The sequence below is a fragment of the Eschrichtius robustus genome, chromosome 18 (assembly GCF_028021215.1).
Source record: "Eschrichtius robustus isolate mEscRob2 chromosome 18, mEscRob2.pri, whole genome shotgun sequence".
Classification (NCBI taxonomy): domain Eukaryota; kingdom Metazoa; phylum Chordata; class Mammalia; order Artiodactyla; family Eschrichtiidae; genus Eschrichtius; species Eschrichtius robustus.
In genome coordinates this window covers 8,841,465-8,858,802 of record NC_090841.1, presented here as the reverse complement: position 1 = coordinate 8,858,802, position 17,338 = coordinate 8,841,465, and positions in this window count along the sequence as shown.

The window sequence follows — 17,338 nt, the reverse complement described above, 5'->3', positions numbered from 1 at the left end:
GGGCTCGCGATGACAGTGGTCGTGCTGCATTACCCACACAGGGAACAGCAGCAAAATCCAACCGCTGGCGCCCAGCAGGGATGGTTCCGCCCACGGCAGCCTCTTCTCTCCCCAACTCCTCACCCCCCCACGCCTCACCCCACCGCCAGCAGGAGATTAGGTCAAGTCAGACCTGTCCTCCAGGAGGAAGACCCTGCAGCGCAGGAAGCCTCCACCCGCAAGCCGTGCCTGTGCGCCTACCTCACTGCCCAAAACACTCGTTCAGCCGGCAGGCTAGGCTTCTGATCATTCTACCCGCACACCCCACAGCCCATGGGGACCACACTGTGGTAAAATAAAACTTTAGAAAATGTAAAGTTTCCTCTTTCACTACTTGGCAACCGCTGAAAGGTTTAACACGCAATCTCAAAAGCAAAACAAAACAAAAGAAAAAAACGCTGCTTCAACTCCTGATACTGAACAAACACACATTTTCTCAAGTTGAAAAAAGGAAAATCAACAGATAAATAACAATATTCTGTCAAAGGAAGAATAACAATACTTTGTTAAAGGATAAATAACAATATTCTGTTAAAGGATAACTTTTTTCAAAAAAGTGAATCATGTTGGCCCTACAAATATAGAACGAACATTTAGTTCATTTTCCAGTAAGATGTAAAAAAGGTGGGAGGGGCAAGGACAAATCCAAAGAGTAGACACAGACATAAACAGTCAGGAATGCAGAGGTGCACTTGTGATTAGATGTAAAACTAGCCTCTTGCACAGAGCAGCAGCCAATCACGTCTTCACCTTGTGAAAGGCGTGGTTAGCACGACTGCTGGCCCTCTAAGAATTAACTTCTATCTCTATAGAGCTGCAAAACTGTCAAGCCAATGAAAAGTTCAGATCCCCCCAAATCCAATAACCTATTAGAAACCTCTAGACCAGGGGTCTGTGAACGTTTTTGTGAAATATTTCTACAGCTATTTTAGGGTTTGTAAGGTCTCTCTTAACTACCCAACTCTTCCCAAGGCCTGGGACCAGCGCAGTCACACAAGAGCCCATGCTCAGAAGAACCCTGTGCTTGGGGTTTAATGCTCTGTGATTGCAGCCTCCAAATTCTTAATAATTTCATCTTTGAATTTGTGTTTTGTAGGTGAAGTCCATCAGGACAATGGAGCACATGCTGAGGGCTTGGAGCTTGGCTCCTGTGGCCCCCCCACCTCCCTACGATGGGTTCTCTGCTATATGCTCCCCACCACACGAAGTCCCAGGCCCTCTCTGTCCCTGCAACCACCGCTACCCTCCACCTGGGCGTCAACCCGGTGGGGGCATTTCCTGGACTCGAATAAAAGGAAGGTCACGGTTGGGCACCTGGCCACTCCTGCTGGCGCTTCCACAGCATGTTCAGTGGGCAGCTGGTTGGGGGGGGTGCCTCTCACCCACCCCTGATCCAGTAACAATTGTGCCCCAGCATGAAGACGGCAGTTTGCCATCTGGGTCACTCATATGCCCTGGGTTGGGGCTGTGGATCCCTAGAACGGGAGATAATTTGGTGGGTAAAAGTGAGTAGCTTACTGTTTTAATATGGCTTCTCACACATTGTCTGCTTTATCCTTGATGCTTTCAGCCAAATAAGCCAAAGGGCAGCTGATACTGAGCTAGAAATTTACTCCAAGTGTTTCCAGGTTTTCTTTCATCCTCAACTCCCTTCTGCTTGCACCTGTTTTCCTTTCCCAGCTGCAGACTGCAATTCTGACCTTAACCCCATTCCAACTCTTTGTTATATTTGCTGTCATTTTGGTTTTTTTCGCCTTCATTTGTATGTGTATTGGGTGTTACGTGTTTGTAACAATATAGGCTTGAATTTCTGCATAGTTACTTTCACAGACGTTTTCCTGGTGTCTTATTTCATCACTTTTAACTAAGAAAATTACCCTGAGCATTCTGTTTTATTCTATTGCTCCATCTGCCTATTCTTTCATCAGTAGCATGTGGGTTCCATGTCAGAGTAGAGGGGTGAAGAGATAAGCCCAGGAATTAGGCAGACCCTGGCTTCACAGCTGATTAGCTGTTTGATCTTGAAGAAGTTAGTGATCTTGAACAACCACTTTAATTCTGTCACTTCTTCTGTAAAATATGGATAATAATAGTGCCTATTTCACAGCATTATTGTGAAGATTAGAAAAGATAATGTGCAGAAAGTGGTTAGCATAATGCCCAGCACCTCAGAAGTGCTCAAGAAATGATAGTTTATCATCATCATCACTATCATTAGCTTCCTTTAAGATGGATTTTGAAACCCAGTAGTTCACTTCATAATTCATCTTTTTTAAGCAATTTTTGCCTGATTATTTTTTCAATAATTTGCAATCAGTTTGCAAATTTCCAGAACTCTGCTGGGACTTTTAAATTGTAATTATATTAATCCTCTAAGATAATAGGGTCGTTATCTTTAAAAGATTCAGTATTCCCACCTGAGAACACAGTGGATCTCTCCATTTATCCAACTGTTACATCTATTGGGAGAGTTTGTCATTTTCTTCATATTGGCAACTAGACCTTATGCAGGAGGGACATTTGTCAAGGAGAGGCCCACTGCCCATGTGAGGGGCAAGATTTAGCATCACACCAGGGTCAGAGAAAAGGTGGAACCACGAGGGCTTATTTGGAGGGTTTGGGGCATGCAGACTCTGAGAAAAGGTTCCTAGCTACAGAATGTATGTTTGTGTGCCTCTAATGGCCATCTGCAAACCAGGCAGTGGGCTCTCACCAGAGACCCTGATTTTGGACTTCCCAGACTCCAGAACTGTGAGAAATTCTAAGCCACTCAGTCTGTGGTGTTCTGTTAGAGCAGCTGAGCAGGCTAAGACATTCATCTTGTTTCCATCTTAAGTTGTGTTATTCTCCGACGTCTTCTGTGAATTGCCATCAAGTGTTAGTTGGGTCTTCAGCTGTGTGCCTGAGTCCCCTGGACTTGGGCAGAGCAGCACAGCACAGCCTGGGGCAGCCTCTGGAGAGGGGAAGGATGACTTGGTGAAAAGAGGAGAGCGAAGCAGGCCCTGGAGATAGGCCACTGACTGAGTGACCTTCAGGATGGATTTCTGGAAACATGCAAACTTAGATTCCTTTATCCTCCTACTCTGCCCCTCAATCTTCAGTCCTTTTCAGACCTCACAAGACAGGAGTAGAGACCTCTGGTAGGAAAGCTAGAGACTAGATCAACATTTTAAGTTAAAGGAAGCATTTTCCCAAGTGTTCTCTCCCCCCTGCTTCTCTCCCTGCTGACTGACCTGGGGCATGGACGATCTCCCACTGATTTTAATCTGGAGATCTGAGGGGTTGGGTAGCACCCGACAGGAGAGAAAAATTGAAAACTGATTGCTTGCTCTGAGCTTAAGGTGGGAACGGGAGGAAAGAGAAAGGCAATCTTCTGCTTCCATTCTACATTGTGTCAGTTGCCTGGAGAGAACAGTGAGGGTCCCCCATACAGGCACCCAGTTGACGTTTTAATACACTAAGACATGAGCATTTTGTCATGGAGCAGAGAGGGCTGATCCTGGCCTGCTTTTGGGGATAAGAACCCTGGTGTGGCCGAGGCCTCCCTCAAGCCAGGTTCACATATTTATATTTGTAAAGCTTCTTCCCCTTCTCTGCCTTCCCGACTACACCTTCTGAGATCTGTAGTCTCAGATTTTATCCAGTTATCAAAAAGCCTCATGAAAACACTTTTAAGACTAAGCCAGGTCTAAACCACCCAATTGCCTCAGACCTACAGTCAAATGGAGGTTGACACTCACACAGTTGAGTAAAACGTCCTTCTGCTGGGAATGCTGCCACACAGACTGTGAACTCTGTATACAGCTGACCCTTGAACAACATGGATTTGAACTGCAAGGGCCCATATAGACAGGTTTTTTTTGTTTTGTTTTGTTTTGTTTTTCACACACACACACACTGTATTTTATTTTTACAAGAGATAAATAGACTGACACCAAGCATTGTAAATGGATGACCACAACAAAAGCAACAATGATTGCAATTACCAAACACGAAACATACGCATACTATGTCATAATATTGACATTCAGTCCAGTAATCCTCCACTGTAACAGCTCCTTTACTTTGCAGTGAAAATTGATTTGTATATTTTTTGCCTCTGAGTCCTTGTGGGATTTTTTTTTTTTTATTCAAACAGAAAGTCACAAAAATTATAATCATCCTCATCAGTTCACTCAGTCCCATATAATTAATTTTTTTTTTCATCTTGATCTTTTGTTAGCACTTTTATGAGTTCAACCGTTTTCCATCAGAGTTCTGAAAATGCTTATTCACTCAGTTCAGCAGTATGGTCAGTTTAGACAGGTTTTTCTTTCCCCCAACAAATATGTATTGGGTTGGCCAAAAAGTTCGTTCAGGTTTTTCCGTAACATCTTATGGAAAAACCCACACGAACTTTTTGGCCAACCCAATACCACAGTGCTACATGATCAGGGCTGGTGGAATCCATGGATGCAGAACTGTGGATACAGAGGGATGACTGTAAAGTTATACTTGAGTTTTCCATTGTCCAGAGGGGTCAGTGCCCCTAACCCCCGCACCGTTTAAAGGTCAACTGTACATCCACTCCCTGCTTCCACCTTCCTGCCCTCACAGAGGGAGCCACAGCCTCCAGAAGGAGAATTCCCAGCCCCACTCCAGCAGTCCCCTTCCCAAGCCCAGCTCACCTTTCCCCATCATTTGGCCTCTTCAACAAGCAGTGTGCTGAAGAGCAGAATTTACAGATCACACTTTGCAGCGGGTGCTAGTAAGGTCAACTACAGGTGGTTAAGTAGGAAAAAAGAGACTCTGGGGGAAAAGATTAAGAGACCAACTAGGAAGGAGACGGGTTGTCCAGAAAACAAGAAAGGGTGCCAAGAGACATGGAGTCCTAATTCCATCAAACACCTCAGAGAATTCCTGTGAAATGGGCACAGACACATAAGGCCATGGGTCACATTAGCAGAGCAGTTTCAGTGGAGTGCTGGGGGAGGGCTCCAGATTCCAGGGGGGTCAGGAATGACCAGGCAATGAGGCAACAGGAACTCATGGGGCTGCTCTTTTTTTCTTTTGCCTTATTTGATATGTTCAAAAGCACATTATGTGACATGCATGTAAGTCATGGAACATAGTGATGAAATGAACCCCACCACCCGCCTGAAGAACAGAGCACAGCCAATGCTAGTGCATCTACCAGGCCCTGAGGACCGCTTTTTCAAGAAGTTTGATTCTAAAGGACAGAATAAAGTGAGTGATGTAAGCCAGAGCGGGAAGAAGGCAGGAAAAGCACTTTTTCAAAAGACAGACTGGGAAGCTGAAGATACAGGGGAGAGTGGAAACACGCTTAGCAGCCTTGCAGGGCCCATCACAGGAGGTCCGGGGACCAAGAAACAGGCGTCCGGCAAGTTTTGCAGCTGTGCTCTTCCTGAAAGAGGAGCGACTAGCACTTCTCTTCCTCTGATGGGCCAAGTCTAGGCAGAGCATGATTAACACCGACGAGAGGGATGTAGGTCAAAGCGTCACCGGCAAAGCCCATTCACAATTCCCGGGGAAATAAAAATAGAATCTGGGTAACAAAATAAAGTCTAACCTTTTGTTTTCTTTTCCTTTGTGCTTAGTCTAGTTTCACTGGCTCACAGGGTGCTGCATTCCGAGGCGTCACACCCGGCACTTTAGACCAGAGCTCCCGGTAACAAACGACTGTGCTGACACCTCAGCTCAGCGAGCGTCTGCCCACGACACTCAATCCAAGATGGCGGCAGCGGGGTGCGCAGAGACGCGGTGCCGGGCACTGGAGCTGGAGCGAGAGCAGCACAACTGCGCCTGCGCCCACTCGCAAAGACTCCTCCTCCTCCGCCCCTCCCTGCAGTCGATTTCCGATTTCCGTATAAAGCAGCTCCACTCACTGCTAGTCCGGAGAATGTGTGCTCTAGCGTGGGAGCTCTCATCTCTCCGTTCTCTGAGCAAAGAGGAAAGATTTCCTCTGCTTCTGAACCAAATTCCGAACTCGTTTCATTGGTGCCGGCGATACAGGGCAGGAGGACCCTTGTTAGGACCCAACTGGGAAGGGTCGATGACAAAAGCTCCGTATTTGCTGCAGAGGTAAGGCACCACCGAAGCCTAATTCCTGAGCGGCGATAGGAAGGCTCTCAGCTCGGCCTGGGCTGCGCTGCACAGTGGCGGGAGCTCAAGTCAAATGGCCATTTTGACTTTCTCCCACTGGATGTCACTTTCTGTCCCTAAGCTCAGGATCCAGTTGCCTTGATGAAGCAGGTAAGGAAACGCCCCCCCCCCCCCCCCCCCCCGTAAAGACAAAACATATCCTCAAGACAGAAGCAAAGGTTTCAAGAAGAGACTCTGGGGGACAGAAAGCAAGCAGTTCCTGACCATGTGCCCCTGTGTATGTCACCCCTTCGTGGTTCTCATCACCATGACACCTGATGCGTTCAGACACTTCTATCCCTCTGCCCTCAGGTTCACATGTGGAAAAAACATATCGTTCTTTTCAACTTTCCCCCTAACCAGGACTAAAATCATCTGGGTTAGAAAAACAGCAGTAACAAAAACACCCTCCCAAATTAACTGATAAAATAGAGCAATATTTTCTGAACATAAAAAAGTACTGAACTTTGAAAGTACCAACTTTGGGCTCTTTGGTAACAATCTGTTCTTCTCCTACCAGCTCTGCCCTTGCCCAAGAACAAATTTTATTTAACATTTATTATGTTCTAGGAATGGGCAAAGTGCTTCAAATGGATTATCTCATTCAGTTTTCATACCATTTCTCATGAGGCAGTTGTTAATAAGATTATCTCATAATTTTTCTGTAAATGAAGCTACTGAAGCTTGGAGACGGGAATAACTTCCCCAAGTTTACAAAGTGCATCACTGGCAGAGCTGGGATTCGAACTTTCTTATGAAGGACGCCTGACTCAGTTATGCCAGACAGCCCTGGATTTGTCCTTCAGTCACTGCAGGATCCACCCATAGCCTCTCGGAGTGGTGTTTCACACAAGGTCTCCATTCTTCACTGCCCTGTCTCCCCTTCATTTGATGTGCTGTAGATGTTACAACTCTTTCGAAATAAAGTCCCCAGAATTAAATCTCCTCCTTCAGCTGAGGTCTGGCCTGTGCATAGGATGGTTGGTCTATTGCTTTCTTTGTGATGAACATAAATTTTTTTTGGCAATGAACCTATTTCTTCATTAATGAAAGACTACTCTGTGCATTTATTTCTGTTAATTCAGTGTTGTCCGTCCTGCACTATATCACAAATCTGTTTTTAAGGGTAAATGAAGGATTTTATATTTATCCTTATTAAATTTTATCTTATTTGTTTCAGCCTATTTTTTTAGCACATCAAATCTTTTCAACATTTTTTTCATCCAGCATATTAGTTTTTTCTCCAACTTTTTAGTATCTGTGTACCTTTACCCATAAGATATCAAAGAGATCGATCCAAGAACATAGCTTTATGGCCCTACAGATCATCTTTAGTTGCCACTGATCCTTCAGATAATGCTGGATTTCTTTTTATTCAACCAGATAGGAACACAGCTAATTATACTATCTCGTAGCAATATTTAAAAAATATACTTTAATGAAGGTTTAAAAGATACTGTCACATATCCCGCTTTTACTGAAGATATGTTCTCAATTCACAAACTCAGATAAACAAAACAATGTAATTATACTTTTATTAAACATGTTCTCTATCTTGATTTGTCATTGTACCTAAGAGCAAAGCTTAATCTAGGTTTGTCCAGGTAAAGTCAATCAATACTGTGTGTATCTGATTGTGTATTTCTTTTAGTAGCACATGAAGCAAGCTCACTGGTGAAAGCAAAGATTGCAGAGAGGAGAGAACAGGTGTGTGCGTGTGTGTGTGTGTGTGTGTGTGTGTGTGTGTGTGATGAGTAGAACTGAGCAGAAAGGAGAAGACAGGAAATTATCTTTTTGGAGAGTGAACAAGCACACATAATAGAAAGTGTGCTCATCTGAGTTGTCATTATATACTTAAAGAGAAACAAGGCTGCTTGATTGTATATTTGACGCAGCATTGTTGAGTTGCTTGGGTGCAGGTGGGAAGCAGATGCATAGTGGGGCTTAAATAGGGTTTCAGCTTTGCAAGGCCAGTGAGGTTAGGGAGGGAGGCGTGAGGGGATTATGTTTCTAATAATGATCTATGGAAGCTATGCTGAGTAAGAAGGGGCACAAGCCCAAGGGGGTGGTAGTAGGAAAGGATCAGGTCGATGCTTTGGTAGGTCTGAGAATTTCTGGAGTGGACATTCAGGGTGGGAAACCTGGAAGGAAAAGATGTGGTTATCAGGCAGAGGGCTTTTTAAAGATTCCAGAAGGGCTGCTGAGGTGGTAAGAATGAACACATCGCTGGAAACAAACAGCCCAAGGATTTGAGAGAGCAAGATACTGAATCAGTTGTCTATGTGGATGTTGAAGTTGTTAAGAATGATGACAGGAGTGAGAAAGAGCACAGTTGGTAAAATCATCAAAGGATGAGAGGGAGTGGGGAGGGGTTTACAGACAACAGCAAAGAGGAGCAGCAAGAGGTCAAGTGTGACGGCGTGGATTTCAGGTGACAAGGTGTTGATCATCTGGAGAGTTAGAAATTATCACGTGATCTGGACACCAACATCAGAGAGGTCAGATGTTCAGCTGGTTGCCTGTGCTTTTTCATTTTTGTTTGGATATTGTGGCATAGTTTGGGAAGGGCTACAAATACGGAGTTAAAAAGAGGAAGAAAACCTCTACTTTCTGAAGAACGCTCAGTGTTAATTACATTACAATATGCTTAATGTACCCCCACTGGCAATGGCAGACATTTGAACAGAGAAATCAAGATGCCCTAGGGCTGGTAGCAAATGGTAGGTGAAAAACATACTAATAACTCAACTGTTTCTGACGTTGGAAGAAGGAGTTTCACTCCAGGCAGATTAAACATAGAGGTTTTGCCTGGAGACTATTAAAAAAAAAAAAAAAAAAAATCCCAAGCTACTAAGAGAAACAGAGCTGTAATTGGGCTCATCTAGCAAAAATAAAATTTAGATAAAATGAAAGTTCTCTGTGAAATTATTGTGGGTCATTTTTTGTAATGCAGCTGAACAAAATCCCTAAGGCTGTTTGGTGTGATTTTTTTTCATATCTCATAATGATAAATTCAGTTTGATTTCTGATTATGTTAACTGGAATTTACAACAAACACACAAAAGATATGTGTAAGATAAAGCTATGTTTTATAATGCAGTTTGTACAGGTTTTGCCATTAATTAACTAGAAATGGATGAAATTAAATAATGTAGAATTCATTAAATCCAAGAGAAAGTGTAAAATATGTAACCCAGGAGTATATGTATAATATATAATCTCTCTTTTGTCACCTTCAAAAATACTGAAGTGTTTTCTATCACAAATGAAACCAACCCAAGCCCCATCTCCTTCATAAAACCTTCTAGAATTTCCCTAGGTCTCATGATCTCTTCTGAAATCCTATAGCATTTTCATTCAACAAAATATTACTGATCACCATTTATGTATCAAGTAGTATACCAAGAATTGGGGCAGTAGGAAAATAATATAACTAATCAGAGGGGAGAAATAGTAAACGCAACAATTAAAATGACTAGTTCTTACTTGCCAGACATTGTTATAAGTGCTTTTACATGTACTAACAACTCTTTGATTTCTCACCACAACCTTGTGAGGTAAATATTATTATTATGCCCATTTCAGAGATGAGGAAATAAAGGCACAGACAGGTTATGTTACTTGCTAAAGGTCACAGAACTAGTGGTTTGGTAGACTCAGATTCAAAAGGAGTTCTCCCTGATTCTAAAGCTCTTAACTACCTAAGTCACTCAATTGCTTTGTATCTCGATATCCATATCTTAGGGAAAAAAAGCATAATACTCTACATCTGCCCTACCTAATTTAAATGGTTGTTATATGAGATTCAAGTAAGATAATAGGTTTGGAAATACTACTTCAAAAATTAAATCTTCTGTAGTAATGCTAAGTATTACTTATTATGATGACATTTGTGAATTGTTTTACATGGACTAACTCATTTGTCTCTCAAAACGACACTCTGGGGCAGCTCTTAAGGTCATGTCCATTTTATGATGGGGAAACTAAGGTACAGAAAGTACACACCTGTTCAAGGGTCCAACCCAGGGAGTCTGACTTCAGAGGCCATGCTCTTAGCCCCTAAATTCTGCTGCCTGTTTATTAAACTTTGTCCTGTGGACAGTACATGGGACCAGGCTGGGCCAGGTGTCCATGGTGCTAGAGGTGGGCACTGCTGAATTAGGACTAGACCTCAGGGAAGATGCTACTCTTTTCCCTGGCCTATATTTAGCCTAGACCAGAGGCCATACAGATAAGCTCTGTCCCCTACCACATGGGTATCAACCCACACCCCCAGCAAAATGACTGGGTGGCAGGGCCCTGCCATGAAGCCTGTCACTGAGTAAGCTCCTGCCCTTCACAAGGTAGCTGAAGCAAAAATCAGTTCCTGAACTAAAAATTACATCCTACCTTTCCCACAGGAAATGCTCAGAGTACATGTTTCCTGTAATTCCAGATTGCCTCTGCGTGGACATTTCCCAGGACCGAAACCCACTGCCTCCAGAAAGAGTCCTTTCCATTTTTACTTAGCTCTGCTTTGTAAAGAGTCCTTCTTTAGATAGAACTGTAAGTGGCTTAAATTGAACTATGAATCGAACATTTTTGGACTGGTTCAAGATCTGCCCTACTTCTCATAACAAAACTTCTTTGGCTTAGTATCTATATACCTGGTGCAGAAAGACTTGCTCCGACCAAAACTGTCATTGTCTTCTTACTCACTGTGAGATCTGTGTTGGGGGGTGGAGTGGGGCGTGCAGGGGGTTACCTACTGATCTGGCAGCAGCCCCCTCCCTTTACAGCACACTCCACTCCTGTATAGGAGAGTGAAAATCATATTAGCAAGTTTAATAGTCTGAACATGGTAAGGAGACTGGTTTAACTCTGTCAGCCCATCATTTCTCCAAATTAGTTGCCAACAAGACTCCTTTTTAAAAAGCAGAATATCTGTTAACTCACTGTAGAGCTAGAAGTAGAGTAAAAGAAACCAATTTCAACAAATGGAAATTACCATTATCAATCAAGCGTGGCATCTGAAGCCTTTCTAAGTATCAGCTGGTGGTTTTCACTGTGAAAAGTGAAATAATTTCTAAGCCATCAACTTCTTCATAAAGGCAATTTGGAAATACATTTTGGGAAATGTTGGCAAGAGGATGTAAAACTGAAACTATAATCAAGTGCTAATCTAACAGACAGTTCCTCAGGTTCTAATCTCAAAGAAAAATATGATTAATACTTCTTGCCAATAGATTCAGTGAAGGTATTTTTATGAGTTTGCACAGGCTCAAAAACATTGCAGAGAGCACTCCATGCAAATTCTGAATCATTAAAGTGTAAAATCGTTTGGCATTTCAAGAGAAGAAAATATTCTATTGATGTGAAGTACAATTTTTACATGCTAATACATTTAATCACTTTCAGCCTCTATGAAAATTAAGAGATCTTGGAAATCATCTAGTTCAACTAATTTCACAAATGTGAAACCTGAGGCCCAGAAAAAGAGATTCTATTCATAATCACACAGCTAGTGAGCAAGAGAGAGCAAGAAGACTCCCAATTCCATACTTCAATTTGGTTCCAACAAAAATATGAGGATGAGGAATATACTTTCATAAATCAAATATATGTGAGTAATTAGTGCTCAACATTTCAGCAGATATAATGGAAAGAATATTTTCACTCCACCCTCTAGATCTTTCTGAAGTTAGTTATCTTGAGAGTTGCACAAAGTATGAGAGGCCTTTTCAGATATCATAAAATAGCTTTAGAATGGGACAAGAAAGGAAATTCCAACATTAATGGCAAAAGGACCATTCCTGTATGAACCAGAGTTTATCTTCTATGAAGATATTTACAGAGGCCACTCGAGATATTTACAAAGCCCACTAAGTCTCTGTTTCATATAAGTATAAAAACTACTCTGTATAAATTTCTTTGGGGAGGAGATTGACAGGCTTGATACATCCAATGAGAGAAAATTTCCATCTGCTGATAGAGTTGTTACTAGTTCAACAAAAATACTTGACACGTAATGTAAAAATTTATTGCCTCCAAAATTTTTCTATAAGATCTGAAATAAAACTTTCTATCACATTTTATTACATGGCTTTCCTCCTTTACTTTGATACAAGTGAAAAGAATATAAAATTTTCTCATTTATTCAACACCAAATATATTAAAGTGTTATTTCCTTAGATCATCCTTGACACTAAAAATTCTTTTCGTACCACTATTTGATAGGGAATAAATCAAGAAAAACCAATTTCAACAAATTGGAAACATTTCAACAAATGGAAATCATCACTATCAAGTTGTTGGGAGCCTTTCTAAGCATCTGATGGTATTTTCCACTTGGCAAAGTGAAAAATCTAAGCCACCAATTTCTTCATAAAGGCAATTTAGAAGGAGTTCATATTTGAATTAGGGTTCTACTCAACTTAGGTAAACGTAAAGGAATCAAAATGACTTTTGTGTTTACAATATAGTGAAAATAATTCAAATAGGAATTTTCTAAAGTGAAATAATTCCTTAGATATTTGAGAATTTTCATGCATGGATCCAGGAAGTTAGGGTTAATTTTTAAGTAATTCCTCTGCAAGCCAATGTAACATTTTTACTGGAAAATACTTTTCTTCTCAAGAAATTTAAGAATTACATACCCTCCCCCCACACACGGTCACATATTCCTTAGCTCAAACAAGCATGGTTAGGTATGAGCGGAATAGACATTAGACAGAGGAAAGAGGCTGTCAAATGATGTGCTTTGGAGTGAGGATTTATTCAGTGCCTCCTTGGAGTTTGGTTCCCATAGCTGTAGAGGACGGGACTATGTGTGAAGAATTGAAAGAAACATCTACTGAGTAAGTAAGTCTACACGTGAGCAGTTTTCTCTTCTCTAAGCATTACCACCAACTGTGCTCTTTGGCATCATGCTTCGTGGTCCCTTAATGTCCCTTCAGCAGATTCTAGATCTTTCTGCTCACTTTCAGATATTATAATCCACTCTGGTTCAACATCTCAAGCTTAAACTAGATTTGGATTTCATTCTGAAGCTCTTCTCCCCTACCCCCAACGTGGTCATCATTAGAACTGTTTAAGAATCTTCTAGTTCTACTTCTGAGGACATGGCAGGAAAGAACTCCCACAGCCTTTGAACTTAGGGTGGCCATATGACTTGGGTTTGGCCAATGAAATATGAGCAGAAATGACATGTATCACATCTGGGCAGAAGTTTTAAGAGCTAGTGCATGATTTGCTGCATCCCCTTCCTTCCTGTGATGGTGAGGGAAGTACATGTCCAGGTGAAGGCTCCTTCAGCCCAGGTCTGTGAGTGACCACTGTGAGTACAGCCCCCTGCCAAGTGTGCTTCGGAAACAGCATGAGTGAGAAGTAACCTGCTATGTTAAGCCTTTGAGACATGGGACTTTTCTGAGATGCTGCAGCCTATTCTGCACCTAGCCTATTCTGGCTCCTACATCCCAGCATAGGCTTGACCTGTAAACCCATCTGCTTGGAATTGAAGGAGGTGGTGGGGTGCATGATCTGCCTCTGCAATAAGGCTTCTCTCAGTTAGGACGAATCCCTCCTAACTTGGAAGGAGGAAGAAAGGAATCACAGAGAAGATAAGGACTGTCTTAGATCCACTGGCTGATGCTGGTGGCAGGGAGTGTCACTGGCCTTACTCAGGTTATACCTGCTCCTGGGTGTCCTCTGCTGACACGGTGGTCGCTGTAGATGGACACGTGGTGTTGAGTGTCTCTCTGGCTCTCTCTGTTGCTGAGGATCCCTTCAGGCAGGGACATTTACTGACACTGCCCAAGAGGGGACTCCCTCCTGGCCTGGTGTCCATCTCGGCCACTCCATACCTCCTGTGTCTGGTCCTCTACTCCAAGCTCCTTCATGGGACCAAAGGACATGAGGAATTAGCGTGAGCGTGTCCACTCCTGTCCTGTTCTTTCCAGGCACACTAGGCTACTATAATAAAGCCCCTTTTTGCTTACTAAACTATTTACTTGATGTAGGCTCCACCATCAAGCCTCCTGCCTTTGGGAATATCCACCTGAGAAGCAAACCCCAGTTTCCATATTTTTACATCCTTATTCCTGAGGACACCCCAGACTTTCCCAGGAACTCTCTCACCATGCTCAGCCAGCACCGAGTTGGGGAACAAGAGCTGGGCTTCCTTTCTTGCTGGCACTCCTCATGGATGCACATGGGTGCCTAGGACTCTCCTCCTTCACTTGATATTGGAGGCAGAGGGATAAATCCCACAGGAATACCACAGTCCCCATAAGGCTAATGATGGCTACTTTCCTTCCTCTCCCGGGACCTCTTCTCAGAGGAGACTTGGGGGGTGCTGAATGTAGGTGGTGGTTAGTTGTAGTAGGGCCTGGGGTTGGGGACGGACATCTGGCTTTTCTTATTGTGGGCTCTCTTTAGAATGTGTCACACCTTCTTGTCTATGACTCTGTGGTTTAATAGTCACAGACTAGTCCCACTAAGCATCAGGTCACATTTATATTTGGAACTAAGTTGATTGGCTGGATATGCTAGGGGACAGAGAAGCAGGGCATTGACAATCATTTGTGCCTTCTTTTATTCCAATAGTTATCAAGAGTGATTGTGTCCCTGGCACTCTTCCAGGCACTAGAGATATGGAGCTGTAAGACACTGCAGCAGTTAGTAGTTTGATGGAGGAGTACTTATCAAACAGAGTATTATGTGTCACATGATGGATGTATCACATGTGGAATTCTCTAGGGGACTGTGGGGAGGCCACTAAACCAGGCTTGAGGTTGGAGAAGGACAAAGGATGAGCAGGAATAACACAGGTAAAGGAGGATGGGGAAGAGTGTTGCAGCAGTGGGGGCACCAGAGGCCATGTCCCAGGTGTGCACCGGGAGGGCTCAGTCTGGCCAGGCGTGGAGAGTGAATGGAAGTGGCTGGTTCTACCTGGGAGGTAAACAGGGTGAGGCCTGGGGCCTTGCGTGTCCCTTAAGGAATCTGAACTTTCTGCGGAGGGCAAAGAGAAAGCCATAAAGGATTTAAGGCTGGGAACAACGATCACGTTTATGTTTTAGAAAGGGGACTGGCAACGCTGTGGGTGATAAATTCTGTAGGGCCCAGGCTGCAGGCAGGCAAGTCAGTTGCAATGATTCTAGAAACAAAGGAGACTGTCCTGAACTAAACATTTCCGTGTCAGTGAGGCCCACGATCGTGTAATCAAATGACAAACCAGCCTGGAGACACAGTGAGACTGGAACCTGAGATGAGGCTATTTGTGTACAAATCATCTCCACACAACTCAGAAATGACACTTGCATAAAATCATGCATCTATTTATCTGATATTTTTGCTAGCTGGTTCTCAGATAGAAATCTCAAAAACACCCAATGGAGATGTTTCACATCAGATAAGTGGAAACCCAATTTCAAAGCTGTGGTGTTAGGCTTATAAAAGCAATTGAGGTCAGTGCTGTGAAACACAGTGTAGGTGAGGCTTGAGAGTTTTAGCCTCACCGCAGAGCCCTGAGGTCAGCTATTAATCCTGTTCCACTCCCACCCCCAATCAAAGGAGAAGGCTGCTGTGTGAAATAACAGGCTTCTGAAACCAACCGTACATTACCAGTATTTGCCTCAGTTCTGGATCCTGTCCCTCAAGACCACTAGGTGACACTGTGGAACATAGTCATTGCATTCAGGTATTTTCTCAGGCTGGAAAACGAATGCAGCTTTATATCCCCCCCTGCCAAGTTTTAGAAAAGCCACTTGCTTTTCAACCATTTCCCCCAATGCAGTTATTTCCCACTAGGTGGAATAGCTGTGTTCAAAAAAAGAAAAGTCACTAGAAAAGTTTGCTATTTAATGGATGAATTTCTTTGTCATACTCTTAGAATATAGCTACCTCCAAATTAGTTGGTTCTGTGGGAAGCAGCTGCATAGCACCAGGAGATCAGCTCGGTGGTCTGTGACCACCTAGAGGGGTGAGGTAGGGAGGGTGGGAGGGAGGGAGATGCCAGAGGGAAGAGATATGGGAACATACGTATATGTATAACTGATTCACTTTGTTATAAAGCAGAAACTAACACACCATTGTAAAGCAATTATACTCCAATAAAGATGTTGAAAAAAAAAAAAAAGGATGTTCGTTTAGGAGGTTTTCTTGACCGGAGTGATACCAGCAGTGATAATCCTCATCCCCCCCGCCCCCCACCACCAAAAAAGAATTGTTTATGCTGTTAACACTGTCCTTGGGCTTTGGGCTTTGAGTTTGCTGCACTGGGGTTTGTTTTTTCCTGATCCTCTGAAATATAGTCTTCTGATAGCGGGGGATTTGTGTTTTCTCCCATTACTATATCCACGCCCTATGTACTTAATGGTTTTCCTCTTTTTCTCATTTTTCTAACTTCTTGTTGTGTTCTCTTGAATAGTTCTGTATTTACCTACTTTATTTATTCATTTATGCATACTCTAAAGATTTGTGGTTGCATTGTTATTCTTATGGAAAAGACATTGTGTAGCTGGAAACAGACATTTCTGTGCATTCTACCTTGAGGGACATACAACTGATTACATCTTTTTAAGGTTGTTTTTCAGATTATCTCATCTTTCTGGATACTTGATGAAACAAACATACGTTTCTCTTTTTTTGCTGTTGGTTTTTGTTTGTTTCCTTTTTTGTTTGTTTGTTTTTAGTTTGCCTCAGCAACTTCAGCAGATTGAATTTCTTATTTTCATCATTGAAACTCAAATTGTACTTTTACTGTAAATGTACATCCTTCCCTTTATTTAGCATCAGAGGCATTCCTAGGCTATTTTTCCCCTCCAATTTCTCCTTTAGAAAAGATTGTATTGCTTGGTTTGCCATACTGATCAATTATAGGTTTCTGATTTATAGATCAGTAGAACAACAAAAAGTGTGAAACCCTGTCCAGGACCCAGCTCCAGCGGAGCTGTGAACAGCAAACACAGTTCCAGTTACTTAAGATTGACGCTTCACTCCGCCAGCCCCAGAGGATTCCACGTGGGCCACATGTGGGTCTATCACCAGCTGTCAGTGGGCTGTGGAGTTGGCAAGGAACCCTCAGCTGCTAGACTCAAGAGTACCTTTCTTCATGTCAGTAACGATTACAGGAGCATCTGTCCGAGCTGACCCCCCCGAGGGAATCTAGCAGCAAATTGAT